This window comes from Artibeus jamaicensis, unplaced genomic scaffold, assembly GCF_021234435.1.
Source record: "Artibeus jamaicensis isolate MK-2021 breed Jamaican fruit bat unplaced genomic scaffold, CSHL_Jam_final contig_1132, whole genome shotgun sequence".
Taxonomy (NCBI): Eukaryota; Metazoa; Chordata; class Mammalia; order Chiroptera; family Phyllostomidae; genus Artibeus; species Artibeus jamaicensis.
The window spans coordinates 2835968-2848901 of NW_026521221.1; the positions used below are offsets into that span (position 1 = coordinate 2835968).

General features: G+C 47.0%; 1 non-coding gene across 1 annotated transcript; it reads left to right on the forward strand.

Moving 5' to 3' along the window:
* The first annotated feature begins 957 nt into the window (after window positions 1–957).
* Window positions 958–1148, forward strand: LOC119062227 (U2 spliceosomal RNA). The gene has a single exon (XR_005084942.2). It is a non-coding gene; the product is annotated as a U2 spliceosomal RNA (small nuclear RNA).
* Window positions 1149–12934: the final 11786 nt, after the last annotated feature.

Genomic DNA, 12934 nt, shown 5'->3' on the forward strand with positions numbered 1-12934 from the left:
CCTGGGGTCCTAGGCGAGCCAAAGTCTCCTGAGGCTTCTCCTTCAAAATGATAGAGGTTGTATTATAATTGTTTGCATTCTGTCTAACATGGGAAAACAAAGGCACAGAGAATTTTCTAAAGACCACATAGCAAAGCCTGGGTAGTACCAGGTCCGAGCTACGTCTCTATTTTTTGTGGTTTGAAGTTGAGCCCTAAGACCTGTCTGTGAGTCTCTTATCTGAAAGTGGTTTACGAGTTTCAGTGTCTTGAGCAGACTGTGAATCCCCCAAGTGTAGGAGACCATTCTGCATGGTGTGGGCTCAACCCCCAGTGGCAAACATTTATTGCAAAGTGACTTCCTAAAATCCATGCTAAACCTTCCAAGGACCAGTGTAACCGGTTCAACCACTTTTGCCTTTTCATTTGCAAATATCCCTCTTCTGTAATGTGATCAGAGGCATTGGCTCTTTTGTTCTCTGTAAAAGGTAACCATCTAAAGCAACCTGTGCATGGTAAATGAGGACCTTCCTGAGAATGTGCTGAGAAGCCCAACAAAGGCCGGTCACTGCAAGGGCCGAGGCTTTTGCCCACCTTGAGGGAAAAGCCATGCTGTCTCTTTTCCTCCACTGGACTCGGTAGTCTGTGAGAATGTCTCATTTCATCCATAATGATGCAGACACTGTGTGCCGGTGTCCGCATCACCCAAATATGTTTTGTTTGTCTCTAAAATGTTTTTAGATTTATATTTGAATATTATATCTGACATCATGGGAATTTGAGTAGTTTCAAATAAAATAGTTAAAGTTTTATTTAAAGCATATCAAATAGTGATCGAAGGGAACTTTAATTGAGTCAGTAAATACACAATACCATATACAGAAGATGTAATGTAGCATTGTGTACCTGAAACCTATATAATTTTATTAATTGATGTCACCCGAGAAAATTCAATAAGAAAATAAAATTACAAATGTTGATTGTTTCTCAGCCTTTTGGCTGAGATCAAGTGTAGTATCTATTCTTATCAGTTTAGTATCTGATATGTCCTCTATTCGAGGACAATGTATTAAATAGATTTTTGAAATTAGAAGATGGAATTAGGGGCTTGCTCCATCCACTCCACACATCAACCTGGTATTGCAGTACTTCCAGAATGGTAAACAACAACAAAAAAATGTTGAAGGGACATTGAGAAAATGTGACTTGAGTGAACTTCTCATCTACCAACAGGTTTACTAAACTCAACTTGCTGCCTATTTAATACAAGCAATTTATGGTCTAAGCAACCCCTTCTACTTTACCCAAATTGAGGAAGTGAATAAGAATTTTAACTAAAAGTACCATTGAACTGTACACTTACATGAGTAATATGAATATATGCTATATAAATCATATTTCAATAAAGGTGTTAGAAATAGGTACAATTTCTGGATTGCTGGAAGCGAGTAAACATAAGTGAGTAAACATAAATGGTTTAGAAAGTCACCCAGATTTAGCTAGTCAGAGTGAAATTTTAGACAGAAGATTTGAGAGCTGGAAGAGAATTTATAACTTGTAGTTGCAAAAACTAGAGGCCCAGAGAAGCTGAGTCATTTGGCCAACATCTTACAGTGAGTTAAAGGCAAAGGCAGCTTTTGAAGTCCATTTCCCTTAACAGATGAGCAAAACTTGCCACTCGAAATCCCCATGGGTTCACAGCATCCCCCTCTGTTTTCCAGGATCCATATGTCTTCTGCAGTTAGTGATGTCTGTAAGGTATAGTGCAGTCTTGTGCTTAAAACAGTCAAGTCACTTGGCACTTGCCTCAGAATCTAAAAGTACCTAAACAAAAAAGGCTGGAGTACCTAAATAGATATGTCTGTGGGAAAGGAGACAAATGCTTCTCTCCTTTTCTTGATTCCGTTTGATTAACCTTAACACACATATTCTTTGTTGCAAGCTTTTCAAGTCATTTTGAGGAAGGGGGTAGATGGAGATACAAAGTTTCAAAAACCAAAAATCTCAGTCACAGCATTGGTGTTACATTGTCTGCACTGCTGCAGTCTGAAATCAAAGGTTGCAGAACTTTAACATTATTAAAATGGGCTGAAGATGTAAAAACTTCCTGCCTGCTGAAAGCCTTTTTTGAATTAAAACTTTTTGAACTTTTATCTGTAAACTAAAATAGATCACTGCACTTGGAGCAAGTATCCATTTCATTGTACCATGTTGGGATTGAATTCTCTATAAAAAGAAACAACCTTTTTTCAACCTTTATTTATTTTTAGCTCTAGGTCTAATTTCACTTTAAGAAATATGTGCTTCATATTTGCAGCCAAATGAACTTCATATTTGCAATAAGAAAAATGTGTTTTATTATTTGAAACAATAACCCATGGTTTACTGAGAGACATAAAAGGAGACTGAAATTCATGGAGTGATACACCATGCTTCAAGAGGAAAAAGAATTTTCAAAGACTAAATTCTTCCTAATTTCTGTGTTTAATTCAACTTTATTGGAGATCCCAGCAGTCATTTTTTCTTAAATTTTACAGTTATTTTTCAGTTCATCTTAAAAATTAAAGTATAAGACTAGAGAGGAAAATAAAAATGACCGTGGTTGGGACAGAAATCAGAGGTAGAATTGTAAATTATATACAATTTCTAAATACATGATAAAAGTGGGAATAAAAAATATGTTAGTGGCATATGGATCAATGAAAATGGAAATGGGAAACAGTGGGGAAAAAGACCCTGGTGTATCCATTCTGGAATTTAAGTGAAATGAAAAAGATAAAAGAGGCTGCAGCCTTTGGAATTTTCTTTGGCTAGCGGGAGAATAAAACCTCTTCCAGACCCTTCCCAACCTCTTCTCTCCTGTTTACAGTAGTGTCGGCAGAAAATTAATCTAACATGAGGTTTAACCCACCAATATTGAAGCGATTATAAAGACAAACTGATTCCAAAGCTCTGCCTGTTCTTTGTAAAGCTATAGCCATAGGGCCAGGTTAGACACTCTTTTGGGTATAAACGCTGTTTTAGGAAGTGTTCTCTGAAATGGGGCTTTGAGTACTGAGTCCGAATAGTTGATTTGGGAGGTAATCCTAGGGAATATTGGCAGGGTTATAGCAAAATAAGATAGCCAGGAAAGTTTCTGTTTACCATTGTGGTCCATGGAGCTTGTTCATGCTGGTAATCTGCAAGCTGGTGTATAACATGCAGCTAGACTCATCCACTGCAAGCCACCAAGGTTAACAGAATTTGGGTATTTACACAATAAATTCTTTTGATTATTGTTCGAGGGGTATTGGCTTGGGAGAGAGGCAGGCACTAAGCTATGGGCAATCCCAAATTGCTGTTCCTGTGGATCAAACACATTTTTGTGGCCAAATAATGCCTCAGGTGTGACTGCAGGTGTTGGCAGTTAGAAATCAGACCAAGTTCTAGGGCAAGGAGATACAAATGAGGGGAGAATTCGCAGTATCTGATTAAAAAAAAAAAACAAAAACAGTATTCTGAGTCCCAGGACCTTCTCCATACACTGCAGAAACCTTTTTTTTTTTTGCATTTCAGTTGTGTTTTTACTTTTTTTGAAATAATAAAGCATAATATGCTGACAATGTGCATTTTCTTCCATCTTTGATATTAAAATGCCTACACAAAAATTCACCAATTTCGATGTTTGTTTTAAATGCATGTTGATATGACAGCTGTCACAATACAATCTAACAAAATTGTTTAGAAAGAACTTAAAAGCAACTAACTGCTGCTATATCAGGGTAGGTCAGACCAGAGGTCCCTGGAAAACAGAGACCCCAGGTCCAACAGAAATCCCCCCTGTTGTATTCAAGTTGCGAGCGAAAGGAATCCCCGAACACTGAGAGCGGTTTGATGGTAAATTTATTGGCCAAGTTTTACCTGCGCAGGGGCGAACTTCCCAAACGAGACCGTAGTCTCGCGGCTACGCAGAGCCGCCAAAGTGGAAGTCGCGCCTGGCTTACAGACTTCTGGGTTTTTATAGGGGTAGGCAAGCAAGCAAGCAAGGGGATACAGAAGCAGACGTGGCGGTTAGCTATTGGCTCAATCGAACGGCGCCTAAAAAATTTCCTAGCCTTATTCGGGCAGGCCTTACATCCTAACCTTATTTGGGCAGGCCTCTACATTCCTAGTCTTATTTGGGCAGGCCTTACATCCTAACCTTATTTGGGCAGACCTCTACATTCCTAGTCTTATTTGGGCAGGCCTTACATCCTAACCTTATTTGGGCAGGCCTCTACATTCCCTCCTTCTCTTTCTTATTAGTCAAACCCTTGACTCATGCTCTTCTCGAGGGAGGATTGTATAGGGCTGAGACAATACTATAAGTTTTACTGTTTCTATTCTATCTTTAATAAAGGCTATGAGCTTGTTTAGAATTATTGGGCCTATGGTCCGGGCTAATAGGAGGATGATCAAGGGTCCGGCTAGAGCCGATATTAACGTAGTTAGCCAAGGGGAAGTCTTCGATAGGGAAGAATACCAGGAGGACGACTCATTTTCTTGTTCTCTACTTTTAAGTCGTCTAGTGAGTATTTTTACACTTTCTCTAATTATTCTTGAGTGGTTAGCATAGAAACAATAATCTTCTCCAAGAGCCGCACATACTCCCCCTTGTTGTAGAAACACTAGGTCTAACTTTCTTCGGTTTTGAAGCGCCACTTTTGCCAGGGAGTCTACTTGGCGCTCCAAATATTCTACTTGCTCTTGTAGTAAGGAGACGTCTTTGGAGAAAGTCTGTGATAAGGCCCTGAGACTGCTTTCCCCATGGATCAACGCCCCTGTTCCTACAGCAGCCGACCCTATGACACCGATGGTGGCGACGATAGGAATTAGTAATGGGACTCGCTTGGCTCGAGTGGGGGCACGTATCAGAAAATCGGGGTCTCTCCCATATAAATACACTTGGGGAATAATGTAAGCACTTACACAAAGCTCAGGGTTAGTTGGTATTAGACACTTAAAGATACCTTGAGTGCAGACAAACCATAGTCCTTCTGGAGCTAATGTAATAGTCAAATTCTTGGGGTCTCCTGGCAAGTGCTCCTGGTTAAGGCAATAGTCACTATAGTTCGAGGCTGCAAGGGTATAATTCGCTAGCAAATAACAGGTGCCTCGCCCGTGGAATTCTGCTAATGTAAGGGTACTTTCAGATGTACACTGTTGGAAGTCTTCCATTTGGTCCTGGTCCGGGTTCTCGGGAAGGGGCTTTGTCTCAGGCACCCCTTCTCCTTTCCCGGTGGTGTTGACCCCTAAGCCTACATAGAATGGGGGTCTAGGGCTGAGGCATAACCAGCAGGACTCGGTTATGTTAGGCTGGGTAGTGTTGAAATATGGAAATACTTGCTCTAATAGACTTAATGCTGATTCCCCTTGGTGGTGAGGTTTCTCTATTAAGGGCTTAGGATCTCCGAGGGGAGGCCTTAAGCTATTCGTATCCTCGAATTGTGAATTTTCTATGGGCTCACTCTGGTTTCCGCTGGCCCCAATGGGTGTTTCTAGCGTTGTGGGGCCCTTACCTTTTCCCGGGCTGGTGGTAGGTTTAGGTGGGCGAGGTGGCAGCTTTCCCCCTCCCCTTCTTAATAACGGTCTTCCCTGAGCGGGCAGCCTCCTGACAGTAAAGAAGGTTCCTGGATCTGTTCCACTGATATAGAGCCTAAGTCCCCACGTACGGCCCTTTAACCATTCTGGGTTTCCTGGGTTCAGGACCGTTATTGAGGCAGGGTTATATTTGTCTGCTGCACAGTCTGTCTCCCATCCTTTTTCTGGTTAAGTTTATCCCGGGTGAGGAGAATATGTTTATCGATCCCTCCTCCGGGGGTCCACCCTCTATTCGTTAAGGTCTCACAGCCCCAACTTTTACAATAAAAATCATTGTGCGACCCACATGTATAACGTTGCCCCCGGGGAGGTTCTGGGCATCTATAATGGGGGGCACCTCTAAGCGCATAATTTGTGGGTGCACTTCCACATGGGTCATTCCATGGCGGCCTATACGCATAGCCTCCCCGGGTCTAAGAATTTAATGTTGGGATTGCGGCCGCCGAGGCACAGTATGGGTCATCAAAGAATTTGGAGAAGTCTGCACGTAGAGTCACTGGACCTGTATCCCAAGTATAATTGGTAGCAATGACTGTGCCATCTGCTGTCCTTACGAGCACCCACTCCTGTTGCTCCAGGCTCTGGCCTGGAATTCCGCTAAGGATCAGGAGCCCTATGCTCGTGAGAAGGCAAGCTTCAAGGGTTTGTCTGGATCTGGTCGAACCCGCCATGTTTGCGATCCTTCCTCCGGTGGTTGGGCAGTCTTGATGTGGGACAAATGGATCTAGTAGGGTTTCTCCGCCACCCGTACAGCGGAGGGAGTGCTTAACAGTACCTGATATGGTCCCGTCCAGCGAGGTTCTAAATTTCCTTTCCGATGATTAAGGATCCATACCCACTGTCTAGGCTCCGGCTGTCTAGGCCTTTTTCCTTTTATTTCCTCAGATTCTTGGTGTTGGGCTTGTTGGAAGGCGCGCACTTCACCCCGGATCTCTTGCAGCGCCTGTAAGGACTTGAGGAAATTATAGTTAGACATCTCTATTTCTTCTGTGGACAACTTAGGGATTAAGGGTACTGGTTGCCCATACAATATTTCATAGGGCGTCCAACCCTTAATGTATGGGGTGCACCTTACCCGGAAGAGGGGCGAAAGGGAGCAGCTCTACCCAATTTTCGCCGGTCTCCTCTTTTATTTTTACTAAGGTTTCTTTTAGTGTCCTATTCATCCTCTCTACTTGCCCTGAACTCTGTGGCCTATAAATACAATGGAGTTTCTAATCGATATCTAATCTACTTGCTAATTCTTGTGAAATTTTGGAGACAAATGTTGGTCCGTTATCAGATCCTATAGCTATTGGTATTCCATACCTCGGTATGATCTCTCTTATTAAGATCTTGCAGACTGTGGAAGCAGTTTCGCCCTTAGTGGGGAAGGCTTCTACCCACCCAGAGTAAGTGTCTACTAGAACTAGCAGATACTTATATCCTGATTTTCCCTTAGGCATTTCGGTGAAATCAATCTCCCATAGTTCTCCCGGGGCATTCCCTCGGTGCCTCACGAAGCGGGGCAACTTCTGATTCTGGGCGTTTACCTTTGCGCAAGTCTTGCATCGAGAGGTGATGGAGTGTATTACCTCCTTCAGGTGTGGTCCTAGGTAATGCTTTTTAATTAACTGTTCTATTTTGTTCTGCCCTAAGTGGGTACTAGTATGAATGTCCTGGACAATTTTTGTTAGTACCCTTTGTGGTAAATATAACTTAGTATTTGGGAGTACTATCCATCTATTTTCGTTTTTTATCCCTCCTAGTTTTGCCCTTTCTTGCTTTTTTTCTGTGGAGTACGCGGGCTTTGGGGGCAGGTCCGGCTGAGGAATCAGGGGAAGCAAACTACATTCTGGGTCCGTGGCAGCTTCCCTGGCAGCAGCATCGGCTAGGTTGTTTCCTCTTATGACCGGAGAATCCCCCTTCTGATGGCCTTTACAATGAATAATGGCGACCTTCCTGGGCAACCATATGGCCTCTAGGAGGGAGAGGATCTCTTCTCGGTTTTTAATGTCCTTTCCTCCTGCAGTTAGGAGACCTCTCTCTCTGTAGATGGCCCCATGAATATGGGCGGTGGCAAAAGCATAACGGCTGTCAGTATAGATGTTGGCTACTTTCCCCTTCGCTATCTCTAGGGCCCTGGTCAGCCCTATCAGTTCCGCCCTTTGCGCAGAGGTGCCTGCCGGCAATGCCTTCCGCCACAGGACCTTATCTCCTGTGGTCACTGCTGCCCCTGCGTACCGTTGTCCATCCTTGATAAAACTGCTCCCATCAGTAAAGAGAGTTAGGTCTGCCTTTTCGTATGCCTGATCTCTTAAGTCCGGGCGGGAGCCAGTTACCGTGTCTAAGACTTGGGTGCAGCTATGGACGATCTTGGCATCTGGTACGGGCAACAGGGTAGCTGGGTTCAGGGCAGTAGTCTTGAGGAACTGTACCGCTGGAGGGTTCAGCAGCTGTACCTGATACTGCGTCAGCCGCGCATTAGACAACCACCGGTCAGGGGGGGCCTGTAGGATCTGCTCGATATAGTGCTCTCCTACAACTTGTATGTCTTGTCCTAAGGTCAACTTGCCTGTTTCTTTAACTAGCAGTGACGTGGCCGCAATAGCTCTCAGGCAGGCCGGCCATCCTGACGCCACAGGATCAAGTTTCTTGGACAGGTAGGCCACAGGCCTCTTCCATGGGCCTAGAATCTGACTCAAGACGCCTAGGGCCGTACCCTCCTTCTCAGCGACGTATAGCTGGAAGGGCTTGGTTAAATCGGGCAAAGCAAGGGCTGGGGCTGAGACTAAGGCCTCCTTCAAGGCCAGGAATGCTTGTCTCCCTTCCTCGGTCCACGTGAAGGAGTCCTCCTTGCCTCTAGTTAGGTCATACAGGGGTCTTGCTATGTTTGCAAAACCCAATATCCATAGCCTACAGTAGCCTACAGCCCCTAGGAATTCCCGTACCTGTCTCTTGGTGGTCGGTTCGGGAATCTGTAGGACTGTCTGGATCCGTTGATTTGACAAGGCCCTCAGCCCTCCCTTCAGGTCATACCCCAGGTAACTCACAGTTTGAGTCGCGATTTGAGCCTTCTTGGCTGACACTCGGTAGCCCATTCTTTCGAGGTCTCGGAGCAGGTCTCGTGTAGCTGATTCGCATTCCTCCTGTGTCTGGGCTGCCACCAAGATGTCATCTACATACTGGAGGAGGACTATTGAAGGATGAGTTCTCCTGAACTCCTGGAGATCTTTACTCAGGGCCTCATTGAAAATGGTTGGTGAGTTTTTGAACCCTTGGGGCAGTCTGGTCCATGTGAACTGCCCCGTTAGTCCATTATCAGGGTCATTCCATTCGAAGGCAAAAATTTCCTGACTCTGGGGGGCCAGAGGTATACAAAAGAAAGCGTCCTTTAAGTCCAGAACAGTATAGTAGGTATGAGTCGGGGGCAACGAGCTCAAGAGGGTATACGGGTTTGGCACAGTGGGGTGTATTGTCTCAACTCGAGCGTTTACTTCCCGCAAGTCCTGTACCGGTCGGTAGTCCTGGGTCCCAGGTTTTTGGACAGGGAGAAGGGGGGTGTTCCATGCAGACTGGCATCTCCTCAGAATGCCCGCCTCCAATAGGCGTTGCAAGTGCCCCGCAATCCCCTGCCTGGCTCGTGCTGGGACAGGGTACTGTCTGATCCGGACTGGCTGGGCCGTACTGGTCAGCTGGACCAGTACTGGCGGTTGGTGGACAGCCAACCCAGGCGGGTTTGTCTCCGCCCACACCCCTGGTACTTGCGTTTGCAGTTTCTTCAGGATCCTGTTTTCCTTCTCCTCGCCGTCCGGGAGCATCGCCAGCAAGTACTCTTCGGACAGAGGGACCGTCACCTCTACACTCGTCTCCTCACGTGTTTCTGATGGCTTAAAGCTTATAGTGGCATGAAGTTTCTGTAACAAATCTCTCCCAAGTAACGGGTACGGACAATCTGGAATGACTAAAAAGGAGTGAGTAATAGTCCCTTGCCCCAAGTTGGTAATCCTGGCAGTTGTCCAGGGATATGCTTCGGCCTTACCCGTTGCCCCTATAATCTTTGTGGTTGCCTTTTGACTCTGCCCCCGAGGTTGCTTCAACACAGAAAATGTGGCTCCCGTGTCGACCAGGAAGTCTACTGGTTTCCCTTCGACATTCAAGGTGACCATGGGCTCCTGGGAGCCAACAAGTATAGAGCCCTGGCCCCGTCAATCTAAGGTTTGAAGCAGTACCGCAGGACCGGCCTCCTTTGCCCGCAGTTTGGGGCAATCTTTCTTCCAGTGCTCTTTTTCCTTGCAGAAGGCGCATTGATCTTTGTCTACTCTTGGCCACTGGCCTCTTGGCTTTCCTTTCTTTTGTCCTTTCTTTGGGTCTACCTGGGCTGCAATTAAGATTCTTGCTACTTCTTTCGCTCTTCCTACCTCTGGGTCATTTTTATTTACATACACTTTCTGTGCAATCTCTAAAAGCTTGCTAATATTTTTTCCTTCAAATCATTTAATTTTCTGTAATTTCTTTCTAATGTCGGGGGCTGCCTGGGTCGCAAAAGCAATATTCAAAAGTCGCCTGTTCTCAGGGGCCTGGGGGTCTAGTGGAGTGTACACTCGGTAGGCTTCAATTAGCCTTTCTAAAAAACTGGCGGGGGACTCTTCTCTCCCTTGTACTACCTCACTAACCTTATTAAAATTTGTTGGTTTCCTAGCCGCTGCTTTCACCCCCCTCAATAGAGCCCGGCAATATTGGAGTAGTGCGTCCCTTCCCCCGCTCGTGTTGGGGTCCCAGTTTGGGGGTTGCTCAGGTAATATGTCTAATACTTCCCTCCTCCCTCCTGCGGTTTCCCCTTCTTCTCCCATTACTGCTTTAACAGCTTCTCTCATGATTCTATCTCTTTCTTCTGAAGTGAACAATGTTTGTAAAATTTGCTGGCAATCATCCCATGTCGGCTGGTGGGTTCTAAATATGGTCTCTAACAGGGAAATTAATCCCTGGGGCTTTTCAGAAAACGGGGGATTTTGCAGTTTCCAATTGTATAGATCACTGGTTGAGAAAGGGACATATATTAGCCGCGGTGGTGCATGTAATGGGGCATCTGGAGCCGGCGGCACCTCCCTGAGAGGCAAAATGGCGGCGCCACCTGGTTTTGGCGCGACCGTTTCCGGCAAAATGGCGGCGCCATCCTGTCTTGGCGCCAAACTTTCACCCCCATACTGAGTACCGCCGCGGGTATGGGGAGGGCTCTGGACTCTCTCCCTTTCCCCGCTCGCGGAGTCGGGCAGGGGTTGGCGATACGGGGGAGGAGCGGAAGGGGCCAACAGCGGGTCCTCAGGTACTTCAGGCAAGACAGGGTATAGCTTCTTCCCTCCCCCGTCTGCCTGGTCTGGTTGAGACCGGCGCCCTTTGTCTGCCTGTAGACGGGGAGCCTGCCTCGGCGCCGTTGCCACGCAGATGGCCCTTCTCCTCCTCTGCCTATTGGACTGACACCGGCGTATGTAACCGGGGCGGTCAGTAGCTATATCTACCCACACATCTATGTATACCATCTGATCTGGATGGGGGGTCCCATATACTATCCGCCTGACCGCGAAAAGGAGGGGTAGATCAAACGTCCCCTCTGTGGGCCATCCCACGTCAAAAGACGGCCACTCAATCTCACTGAGAGTTCGCAGAACCTCTGGGTCTGGCGGCGGGCCTCCATAGCCCCGAGCACGGTCCTGAAAGTCAGAAAAATTGTTTAGCAAGCAGTCAAGGGCGGTATTTGGAGTGGAGCCGCCTTGTCCCATCACGGAAGCCTTTTTCTGGCTCTTCTCCACAGCGTCTGCAATCAAAAGGATGAGGGCTACTAATATCCCACACAAAAACACACACCTCGCTCCTCTCCACTCAGTCCACTCACGCACAAACAGGCCGCGGCGCACTACAGTCTCTTCACTCATTCACACTTCGCTAGCGCGTTCAGTCGCGGCGCGGAACGAAACCAATAACCAAATGCGACCTAGTCGCGGGAGCAACAGCTCCGGTTCTCGAGAGCGTCCTCTCCTTGAGAACCCCGCGGGTGGACTACCGGCGACGTCTCGCCTACCACCTCGCGGCTCTAATGAGTCTAGACTCCCAAACCAAATTCCGCGGCAAACTTACCCGGGCTTCGTAGTCTCAGTCTCCGGAGACACTCCTTAGATCTCGCTGGGGCCTCCAAATGTTGTATTCAAGTTGCGAGCGAAAGGAATCCCCGAACACTGAGAGCGGTTTGATGGTAAATTTATTGGCCAAGTTTTACCTGCGCAGGGGCGAACTTCCCAAACGAGACCGTAGTCTCGCGGCTACGCAGAGCCGCCAAAGTGGAAGTCGCGCCTGGCTTACAGACTTCTGGGTTTTTATAGGGGCAGGCAAGCAAGCAAGCAAGGGGATACAGAAGCAGACGTGGCGGTTAGCTATTGGCTCAATCGAACGGCGCCTAAAAAATTTCCTAGCCTTATTCGGGCAGGCCTTACATCCTAACCTTATTTGGGCAGGCCTCTACATTCCTAGTCTTATTTGGGCAGGCCTTACATCCTAACCTTATTTGGGCAGGCCTCTACACCCCCCAATCCTGGAAAAAGGCTGGGGAGGGGTGCCAGGGGTAGTGAGGGGTGGTGGCATGTAGGTTGCCAAGACAGCAGATTAAAAATACCGAGCCTTCTCCAAGGCAAGGGAGGAGCCCTTCAAGCAGAAGGCAGTGCTTTGGGTATATTTGCATAACAAAGGCAAATTACTGCAGCCCCTGCCTTCCTGAAGGGAGGGGATCTGGAAGGAGGCTGTTTCGGTAAACAAAGATAATGTGGCTATGCAATCTGTGCCATCAGACTTACTCTCAACAGAGCCCTGACAGAGCCAGGGGTGGGGAGGTTCATACAGCACCTGTGTGAGCTGGAAGGGGGGGGGCGGGGCAGATGCCCCACCCTGGACAAAAAGACGCCTGCGAGCCTGCGTGAGGCTGGGAAACATTTGTCCTGAATAAAGATGACAGCCAAAAGACACTGAGAAGCTGACAATAGTGGTGGACACTGACACATTATAGGAAACGCTGGACACTCCCACTGGCTTCCTGCTTATGTGGGATTTCGGGAGAGCCTTTTAAAATAAAAGGTGAAAGGTGTTTGGTCCCTCTCTCTCACTCATTCTCGTGCTCTTGGTACAGGTGCTTAGGATGGAGAAATTGCTCTCTTGCTTTGGAACTTGGTGAAAGCTCTCTCTCTGGGCTTTTTGGTATTTGGACATTCTGGGCCTCTTGCTGCTCCCAGGTGGACAGGAGTGCTTACGGGTACAGGAGATGCTGGGCCTACCAAGGGCTTAGACCCCACAGAGGATGGGGCCCACTCCTA